This window comes from Halichoerus grypus, chromosome 3, assembly GCF_964656455.1.
Source record: "Halichoerus grypus chromosome 3, mHalGry1.hap1.1, whole genome shotgun sequence".
NCBI lineage: Eukaryota > Metazoa > Chordata > Mammalia > Carnivora > Phocidae > Halichoerus > Halichoerus grypus.
The window spans coordinates 130,090,397-130,100,609 of record NC_135714.1 but is presented as its reverse complement, the minus strand read 5'-3'; positions in this window follow the sequence as shown (position 1 = coordinate 130,100,609).

Sequence of the window (10,213 nt, the reverse complement as noted above, 5' to 3'; positions counted from 1 at the left end):
TAATGGAAATTGTGAGAGAACAGTGGAAGGGTAAAAATGAAAATCCTTGAATTTCCTGAATGCTAATAGTTTAAGAATTTTTTAAAAACCACTCATGAAAAGCTCTGGCAAATTTACTTTTTTGTTTTGTCATTTTTTTCAGGCAATGTTTTAGGAGCACTATCTGACCACTTCTGTTCTTCCAAGATCTCTAGGCTAACACACGTTCTGTTCCTCGGGTCTGCATACAAAACTCCCTCCACATCCCTACTCATTGCTCCATTCCCTAAAAACCTGTCAGTTGCTGACAAATCCTGGATGAACACAGGACATCCACTTCTTTGCCACTTAAATAAAACACACTAAAGGGAGCCATTTCCCCTATAAAAGGGTGAAGAACACTCATGATTGCAAATCTGCCATTCATTCACTGAAGAGCAGGTGGGAGCCATGTTTAAAAAGAAACAGAGGTTTGGAATAGTGAATAAAAAAATAATGGTATATCGGTCCAGTGGAATTTTCTTCAACTCCAACAAAAATAAACTATTATCTTGATGGATGCAAATATGTGGGTGAATTGCAAAATAATTTTGTTGGGTAAAAGAAGCCAGACCAAAATGGATGTATAGAACACATGATGACATTTTTTTATAAAATTTTATAAAATGCAAACTCATCTGTAATGACAGAAAAACCATACTGTGGTTGTCTAGGGATGATGGATGGGAAGGGCAAAGTACAAAGGAGTACAAGGAAATTTTGGATGTGATAGCTACATTGATAATCTTGATGGTGGTGAAAGTCTCACAAGCCTCTGCCTATGTCAAATCTCATCAACTATACACTTTAAATATGTGCAATTTATTGTGCCTCAATTTTATGTAAATAAAGCTTTAAAAAAAAAAAAGCCAGGGAGAAAAAGATTGAACCTTCCCAACTAAAATGTTTCAATACAGGCGTACTAACCATCTTTCTCTAAGGTAATTTTTCTTTATAATTTTACAGTTATTTTTGCAGGTTTCTGTTTCCATACTAACCCCGCAAGTCATGTCAGTAGGTCCTTTCTATTTACCAGACACTTGGGCATAATGAGGCTTCTAGAGACACAGGCTGGCGAAGATGCAAAATTCGTCTTTTCTGTTTTGCTCCGTGCCACTCGCAGTTCTTGGTTGTTCCAAGGGTTCCTGCTCCCAGCTAGCTCAGCAGGCACTCCCCCCCTTGGTGCCTGATCGGGGCTCCTCACTAGCTGTCCTTTCTCCTTGCTCGTGGGCTGGAAGCTCCCTCGAAGTGAGTGGCAGCTGTGTACGTGAAGAAGGTGAGCAAGAGTTCGGGTGGTGGGGAGGAGACTGGCTCCCTTGGGGAGAAGCTGCACACAGAGACCAAATGCCTGAGCTGAAGAGAAGCCTGAACAGAGAAAGCTGAGCAGGGAAGGGTGAAATGGAGGGCGCCCGGCAGAGAGAAGAGGCTGTGGCAGCCAGGTTTGGGTCCCTGAAAGGGAGGGCTTGTGGAAGGGAGGTCCCAAAGGCCTCTTTCCTCCACATCTTCACCTGTCTGCCTTTTCCATTAACAGTCGTCGCCGTGGCACTTGTAGTCATGATGTCTCAGATCTCCAGGAATAATCCTGCTCCATGCAGACCGCAGAACTGATGCACTCAGAGCGTGGGCTAAGGCTCATCAACTGACACCTTAACAGTAGGCTGATGTTAGCGCTCGAGGAGATGAAAAATAATAGTCAGAATCACTTCTCTCAGTGGCCATGACTCCAGTGTCATTGTATATATTGAAAATATTTGTGATAATTCATGGAGTGGCCATTAATAGGCACTGCACCAAGCACTTATACGTATTATCTATCTAAATCCGTTCACTAACCCTGCAAGGGAATGACTGTGATCCATATTCTGTAGATGAGAACACTGAGGCTCAAAGCCCCAATGACTTCCGCAAGACCACGTACTTTTCAAGTAGAGCTGCTAGGACTTGAACCTAGCTCTGAACCCCGCTCCTTTTCTTCCCTTTCCACCCATTCTCCAAACCGTGTTTTGTGGGACACAGTCTGCTCCCCCCGCACCTCTTCTTTCTATGTCCTACCCTGAGTTTTATATGCTCGTACAGTCTAGCCTCCGAACAGGTTGTAAAAAGATTCAGTTTGTCTTTGGCACCCCACTTTCAGAACAGAAGTGAAGAGATAAAAAAGCAGTCTGGGCATCAGTGAATGCATCAGGAAGACTCTAGCGGGGTCAACAGTGCAGAGCAGGGTTGCATTTCCGTGCACGTTCTAAATCTCTTTTTCTGGTCCGGGGAGATACTGTTGACCTCTGAGCTTTTTCTCAAAGCAGTCCTTATGCAGTCTCAAGGTCAGGGAGACAGTTTTGAGGTGAGAAGGGCATGAGTGAGGTCCCGAGTAGGACACCTCAGGCTTACATAGGTGGACGCTGATGCCAGGCCTCCCCTCTGTTCATGGAGCATGAAGCCAGACATGTCTGCCCCAAGGGGCTTGTGGCATTAGTTTATTTCTCTTCCCTGGTCTGCCAGGGCCTCAATGTCCTCTCATAAAAAGCAAGGGCCAAGGGAGTGCAGAATAGAGAAACAAGAGGAAATGAAAGCTCTTTGGGGAAAGGCAACTGTGACAAATTGAAAGAGTGGAGAAAATACTAGCCCAAACAAAAGAAGGGAGAATAGGCTGCAGGAGAGTAAGCAAAAGAGGTCTGTGTCTGGAGCCCTGGGACCAGCAGAGTGCTGATTTGTTTTCTATAAAAAGAGATGTGTTATTCTCCACCCACCCACCCACCCCCCTTGGCAAATAATGACAAAGAAGAATGGTTGCAGAGTTTACTGAAATGGAATAGTCTGCGGGGTATTCCGAGTGAATGAAATGTGCTCTCGGATATCTTATCAAGTTCCCTACCAACTTGTTTTTATTTCAAATTGCCTACAACAGGTGCCAGAGTCTGGGCAAAGTATAATACCATACCTTGCAACAGCTGTGTGTAGAACGCACATAGAAATAGTAAAGAAAGGTTACACAATGTGACCGGTCTCATATGGCTCGAAGCAGCTCTAGAATTTAAAACATTTCCTTGTCCTCAAGTTAAATTGGGCCCCCATGATATATGTTCTGTAACTTAATACGAAAGGCTGCTGATGGCTGGCTTGATAGCGTGGCCACCAAAGCTGGTGGTAGGCACCTGCGAGGAACATGTGTGCTCTTGAGTGGACCCAGTTCTGCAAAGACAGGCTCTCTGAAATGGTGTCCGTTCCGTGTGTGCAAGTGGGCCCTCCCCCAACACGTGGGGAAGATGCTACAGAGTTGAAAGCAGGTATAACCTGCACCAGACACACTTCTTCAGCTGCTGGCCAAACAGAGGAAGCTGTAGTTTATAAAAGAGAAATTTCAGCACCTGAGTTCCACTCAAGAAAGCATTTATGAAGTGAGTGACAGCAGTGCCAGTAACCTTGCTCTAATTTCATAGAAAAACAAAATCCCCTAAACTTCAGTTCATATAGAGACACGACCTGTAGTTGATATTGAAGGAACCAATACTGCAGCTCAGAACCATTGGCTAAGAGGACCTTCTTAATTTGATGAGATATGTAAGAGCCATGGAGAACACAATCCTATTTTTCTCCATGTCTTCTTCTGCGATTTGAAATGGAACAGAGTGCTCTCAGTGGGCAGAAGTCTAACGATGTGTATCCGTCAGGATTCTGAGTTGCAAGCAACAGAAACTGATTCTGGATAATTTGAGCAGAGAAGGAACATAATAAAGCCATAACGTTTAGCTCAGAGTTCCTGAAGCTCCGTAGGGCATGCGCATTCAGAACAGTGTCCCCACTCATGTTGCAGAGCTGAGCCCCAGATGCTATGCCGGTCCCACCCACACCACCAGCACCGGCACTGCCAACCCAGCAGCTCCTTCTTTTCGCAAACCCTTTTGCAAACCCTCCATTTTTTTGCAAACCCTACATACCAGAGGGCATGCCTCGTGGTCCCTGAGCCTGCAAGGGAGCCCTGGATGACTGGCCAAGTGGAAGGCATGGGTTGGAATCCCAGAAAGTGTTCTGGAGTTGATGCATTAGGAAGGAAATCAGTGAGTAATCTTCTTTCTGACATTTTGCTAGACTGTGGGCAGGGCCATCGTGGGTCTTGTTCATGTATCTATTCCCAGGCCCTAGCATATTACCTGGCATATAGAAAGGGCTCAATAAGCCTTTGTTGAAATGAATTAAAATTGAATTTTAAATTTAGAGGCACCCTTTCCAAGGGCTGACTGCCAGTCACTATTGCAAATTAGTTCTAGTAAATCAAAGTAAATTAGAAAGGCAATCAAAAATAGACTCTCCAAACCCAGCAGTTGTGTACACTTAACTGCCACAAAATTTCCCTTAAAACTATGGGTTAGTGGTTTGTTTATTTGTTTTTACACCTCCTGACAGCTTTACTTTTTCTAGGAATAACTGTGTTTGCCTGTGTCTGTCCATCCATGTCAGCATATTGACTAAAGGTGGTTTCGCTATCAAGAAATGAAACTATCATCAACCTTTATCTGGAGGCCAGAGTATTTCCAGAGTATTTGCTCCTGTTTTGTGAGACTCCTCTCTTTGATGGGGGAGGAAAGAAGGAAGGATCTTTTCTTATAGGCAAAAAAAATATTTTCAAAGGCTTATTTGTAGTGCCTGGACCATTACATGGTCCTCACATTATGTTCTTATTGAATTACCCCAGATGTTTTGCCCTGTTCCTTTCTTCCTGATCCTTTGCAGAATTCCCAAGTATGAGACTTCAAAGTAGAAAGCACTGTAGAAGATCATTCTTCAAGCAAATTCAAGGAGATGGTCACTGTTAACACACAATGATGCAATTAGTGTTGGAGCTGCACTATTAGACACAAATATGGATTACTTCTCATAGTATACATGCCAAAAAAAGTTTTAATTGATTCTGGATGAATCATACATTTTTATGCCCTGGATTCAGAAAAATGCCTCTAAAGTTTAAAGGCCTAAAATCTCATTGGATTTGAAAAATTGAGAAGTGCTTAAAAATCATCATGAACTAGATTCCATCTATTTTAACTTCAGCTGGATTAAAGTATTAACATGCTCATTCTCTGCCATAAAGAGTTATTTTCTTGGGGTAGGAGGGTTATTTTTTTTTTTTGGTGTCTGTGTGTGTAAGTTTCTCTACATGTATTCTTTCCCTCATTGGTGCAGAAATTATTTTTTAAAAATGGTTTGCATTGTTCAGCTTTGAAAAATGTAACATCATGATTCCAATTATGCTTAAAATAAGTGTATGTGAATTGAAAATTATCTCTAAATGAGATAGTTATCACTGAATTTTTTTCCTTTTCCTTTTCTGTAGTTTCCAACTTTTCAATAATGAACATGTATTGCTTTCATGACCAGAAAAAAAAAAAAACATATTATAAGCATTTTTTTTTGCTGTATTACCATACTTGGATTCTTAAAAATTCCCCTTTTGCAAAATCATGTACTGAAAATAATAGCTTATGGGGAAAATAGGATCGGGATAGATCACTCAAACCTATGGAAGTTTAAAACCAGAATATTAATAAAAATCAATAGTAATTCTAATAAAAACAGTGGCATAAGCAAATATATAGACATATGAAACCTGGAGCTCATACTTCCTCTTTTGAAATATATGTCCGGGAGGGCATTCATTTCTGATAGAGAACATTTCACCAATATTAAAACTTGGATTTGGGGTATAGCCTTCTTCATTAATTCATTGTCTTAACATGGAGCATAATATCTTTGCAGCTTCTTTGTTTTCACTCTCAGTTTGCCCAGAATAACTTAAGGTAACAGAAACATAGGGTCCTGGAGGTCACTGAACTATACAATACATGCACTACAGAAAAATTAAGACTATACATTTTTAGTTTTTTTTTCTGAAGTTTGGCAAACATTTGTAAGCCTTTAATTTGTTTTTAAATTTTATTTATTTATTTTAGAGAGAGAGAGCAGGAGCAGGGGTTGGAGCAGAGAGGGGGAGGGAGAGGGAGAGAGAAAATCTCAAGCAGACTCCACACTGAGTGTGGAGCTCAACTTGGGGCTCAATCTCACGACTCTGAGGTCATGACCTGAGCTGAAACCAGGGGTTGGACACTTAACCAACTGAGCCACCCAGGTGCCCCTGTAAGCCTTAATTCTAATTTTGAGAAGGCTTATCTCAGATTGCTTCAAAGTGTTAATATGCTGGTGGAAATTATGTAAGAACCAACATGACTTCTGCATTATACTGACCTCATCCCTTACTTGATGATCACTTGTGAGCTAGTATATATACTAGACAAATATGTCACAGAACAGACTGTATCAAAAAGTTTTAGGTCCAGTAAATGTGGTACCTAGATGGTAGATAGCTGGAAAGAGAGACAAGAAGAAAATCTGGATAAACTACAAAATTAAAGCTTTTCTTGAACCATGGACAACTGAGGTTACAGAACAGCCAAGAAGCCTAAAATCTATGGAAAGATGGGCTTCTTCTAAAAAAAGAGGATCATGAACACTGGGTCACCTATGGCAGGGCATGGAGAAAGAGATGTTACATGCTGTACTCACGGGTAAGAAGAGTAGCTGAAATTTTTATGAATTGTCAAAAATGAGGTGGACTGGTGTGAGAGCATAGAATCCAGGGAGCCACAAATATGAGATTGCATTCACTTCCAGGCTCTTCTCCTTGAAACTTTTCTGGGTGCTCACAAGTAAGAGGCTGTGGGCAGGGTGGGAGGCCTGAGCGAGAAGGCCTGGAGAAAGGAGCAACCACCAGTGCAGGAAAGGTACAAAGCTTTCTCTCTTATGGAGCAATAGCCTTGAGATCCTGAAAGTGGTGAACCAACCCTGACATCCACAGGACATGAGGGAAGGGTAAGGAAGAAATACCTCTACTTCTGGAGAAGGGGAAGGAGGCATCCTAGGCCTTGGATCCTACACCAATACCATGAGAGGTCTCCTACTGCTGGGGGAGGGCAGGAAACTCTGTTCCATGCAAGACCGACCAAAGATACAAGGCAGAGTTTGGCTGCCATAGGGAAGAGGGCCAGGATCACCAAGAAAGCCCTAAACTGAGGCTCAGGACATAGAGCCAGGCTAAGACTGAGGGGGGAACCAGAACAACAAAGACACCAACCCCCCCCCCCACCACCATCCACCACCAGGGTAGCAAACCTCAAGTAACAAGCAACAGCTGTCTCCTGTTGGATGAGAAGGAAGAACAATGCAATAGACCCTCTTTGAGGCCCAGGCACATAAGGAAGGCTGAAACATGAGGGTAGAGTACACAACACCCAAAGCATAAGGCAAAGTTCTCAACCTTATCACTATTGACATTTTGGGCCATGTAATGCTTCACTGTGGGGAGTTGTTCTGTTCATTGCAAGATGTTTAGTAGCATCCTTGGCCTCTATCTACTAAACTCCAGTATGATCCCCCTCCCCAAGTTGTGACAATCAGAAACATCTCCAGACATTGGTGAATGTCCTCTGGGGGCAAAAATCACCTCTGATAACTATGATTAATATTTAAAAGCTCTGGTGAGGGATGCCTGGGTGGCTCAGTCAGTTAAGTGTCTGACTTTTGACTTCGGCTCAGGTCATGCTCTCAGGGTCATGAGATCAAGCCCAATGTGCTAAGTGTGGAGCCTGCTTAAGATTCTCTCTCTCCCTTTCCCTCTGTTCCTCCCACCCCGCTTGCACTCGTTCTCTCTCTCTCTCTAAAAAAAATAAAATAAAAATAAAAGCTCTGGTGAGCTAATGGACAACATGCATAAACAGATGGAGAACCTGAGCAGTGGGATGAAAACTATATAAAGAGTCAAACAAAAATGCCAAAAGTAAAAAACAAGGTAACAGAGATAAAGAATTTCTTTGAGGGCTCACAAATAGAATTGACACAGCTTAGGATCAGTGAACTTGAAAACTTGAAAACAGGTCAATAGAAATTTCCCAAACTGAAACACTAAAAAGAAAAAAAAAAAAGAGAGAAACAGAATAGAACTGTGAGGCAGTATAAAATGGTGTGATGTAACTGCAATTGAAATTCCAAAGGGTAAGAAAGAGAAAAAACAAAAACAAAACCTGAAGAGATAATGGCAGAGTTTTCCAAAACAAACAAAAACAAACAAACAAAAAAACCCAACAGCAATTGACAGATCTAGCAGCTCAGAGTACCCTAAGCAGGAGAAAGAAACAGAGGAGGAAATAATACACCTGACACATCATATGCAAACTCCTGAAAACCAAAGATAAAGATAAGAATTATAGCTGATTTCTATTCCCAAACTACACAATCTAGAAGACAATAGAATTAAAATTTTTAATTAAAAATTAAAGTAATAGAATTAAACATTTAAAGAAAAAGCCAGTCAACTCAGAATTCTATACCTAGTAGGACGATCTTTCAAAATGACCGATGAAACAAATCCTTATTTAGAAAAGCAAAAGCTGAAAGAATTTATTACCTTACCTAAACCTTAAGAAACTATAAAAAGAAGACCAAACCTAAAATTAGCAGAAAAAAGGGGAAATAATAAAGGTAGGGGCAGAAAACAATAACATTGAAAACAGAAAAACAAGCAATGGAACAAAAAGTGGGTGAAGATCAATAAAATTGATAAGCCTCTACTCAGATTGACCAAAAAACATCTCAAATGCCAATATAAGGAATGAAAAAGGAAACATTACTACAAATCAGACAGGCATTAAAAGGCTAATAATGAAATATTATGAACAACTTTATGTCTATAAATTCAACAACTTGGAGGAAAGGGCAAATTTCTTAAAAGGTATATTCAAGAACCCATAGATAACCTGAATCATCCTATATCTTATAAAGGACATTTAATCTATAGTAAAAGCCTTCCTAAGCAAACAAACAAACAAACAAAAAACAAAACCAACTTGAGCCTAAGATGTTTTACTGTAAAATTGTACCAGATGATTTTGGAAAAAAATAATACCAATATTACACAAAATTTTTTTCAGAAAATAGAAAAGGAGCAATAATTTCCTAACTTACAATGCCAGCATTACTCATAGCAAAAACAGAGATCTTGCATGAAAAGAAAATTACACACATATCCCTCATGAAAAGAAATGCAGAATTCACCAACTGAATATTAGAAAATTGAACCCAACAATATATAAAAGGGATAGTACATCACAATCAAGTTGGGTTTATTCCAGAAATGCAAGGTTCATTTAGCATTTTAAAAATTGGTCAGTGTAGTTCACCATATAAACAGATTAAAGAAGAAAAACTATAGGATCTTCTTAATACATACAGAAAAGGCATTTGACGAAATTTGAAGTCTGTTCATGATTTCAAAAAATCTCAGAAAATGAGGAATAGAAGGGAACATCCTCAATCTGATAAATGGTGTCCACAAAAAACCTATAGCTAACATTACACTTAATGATGAGTCTAAATGTTTTTGACTTTTCCAGTCAAATATTTAGTGAAGAATAATCTTCCCCTAGGACTGGGAACAAGATAATGATGTTCATTCTCATCACTTGTATTAAAAATTATTCTGGAAGTCCTAGATAGTGCAGTAAGGCAAGAAAAAGAAATTAAAGACACACAGGTTAGAAAGGAAGAAATGAAACTGTCTCCATTTGTAAATGTCAAAATAGTCTATATAGAATATCCTAGGAATCTTATGAAGAAAAGGTACTAGAATTAGTGAGGTTAGCAAGGATGAAGAATAGAAGATCAATATACCAAAAGCAATTGTATTTCTTTACACTAGCAATACAAATTTGTAAATTAAAATTAAATAAACACCATTGAAAATAAAGTGCCATTACTTAGGTTGAAATCTAACAAAATTTATAAGAGATCTGTATTCTGAGAACTACAAAACTTTCATGAAAAAAATTGAATAAGCTAAATAACTGGAGAGGTATACTATGTTTATGAATCAGAAGTTTCAATATTGTTAGGATTATAATTCTCCCCAAACTGACCTATAGATTCAATGAAATCTCAAGTAAAATCTCAAGTAAACATCTAGCAAGATTTTTTAATAAAAATCAACAAGCTGATTCTAAAATGTAAGTGGAAACCAGAATAGCCAAACCAATTTTTTTTTAAAAAGTTTGGGAACCCAAAGCTACCTTCTTTTAAAGCTCATTATAAAACTATAATAATCAAGATAATCTTGTGTTGGTGAAAGGATAAACACATAGATCAACTGAACCAGATA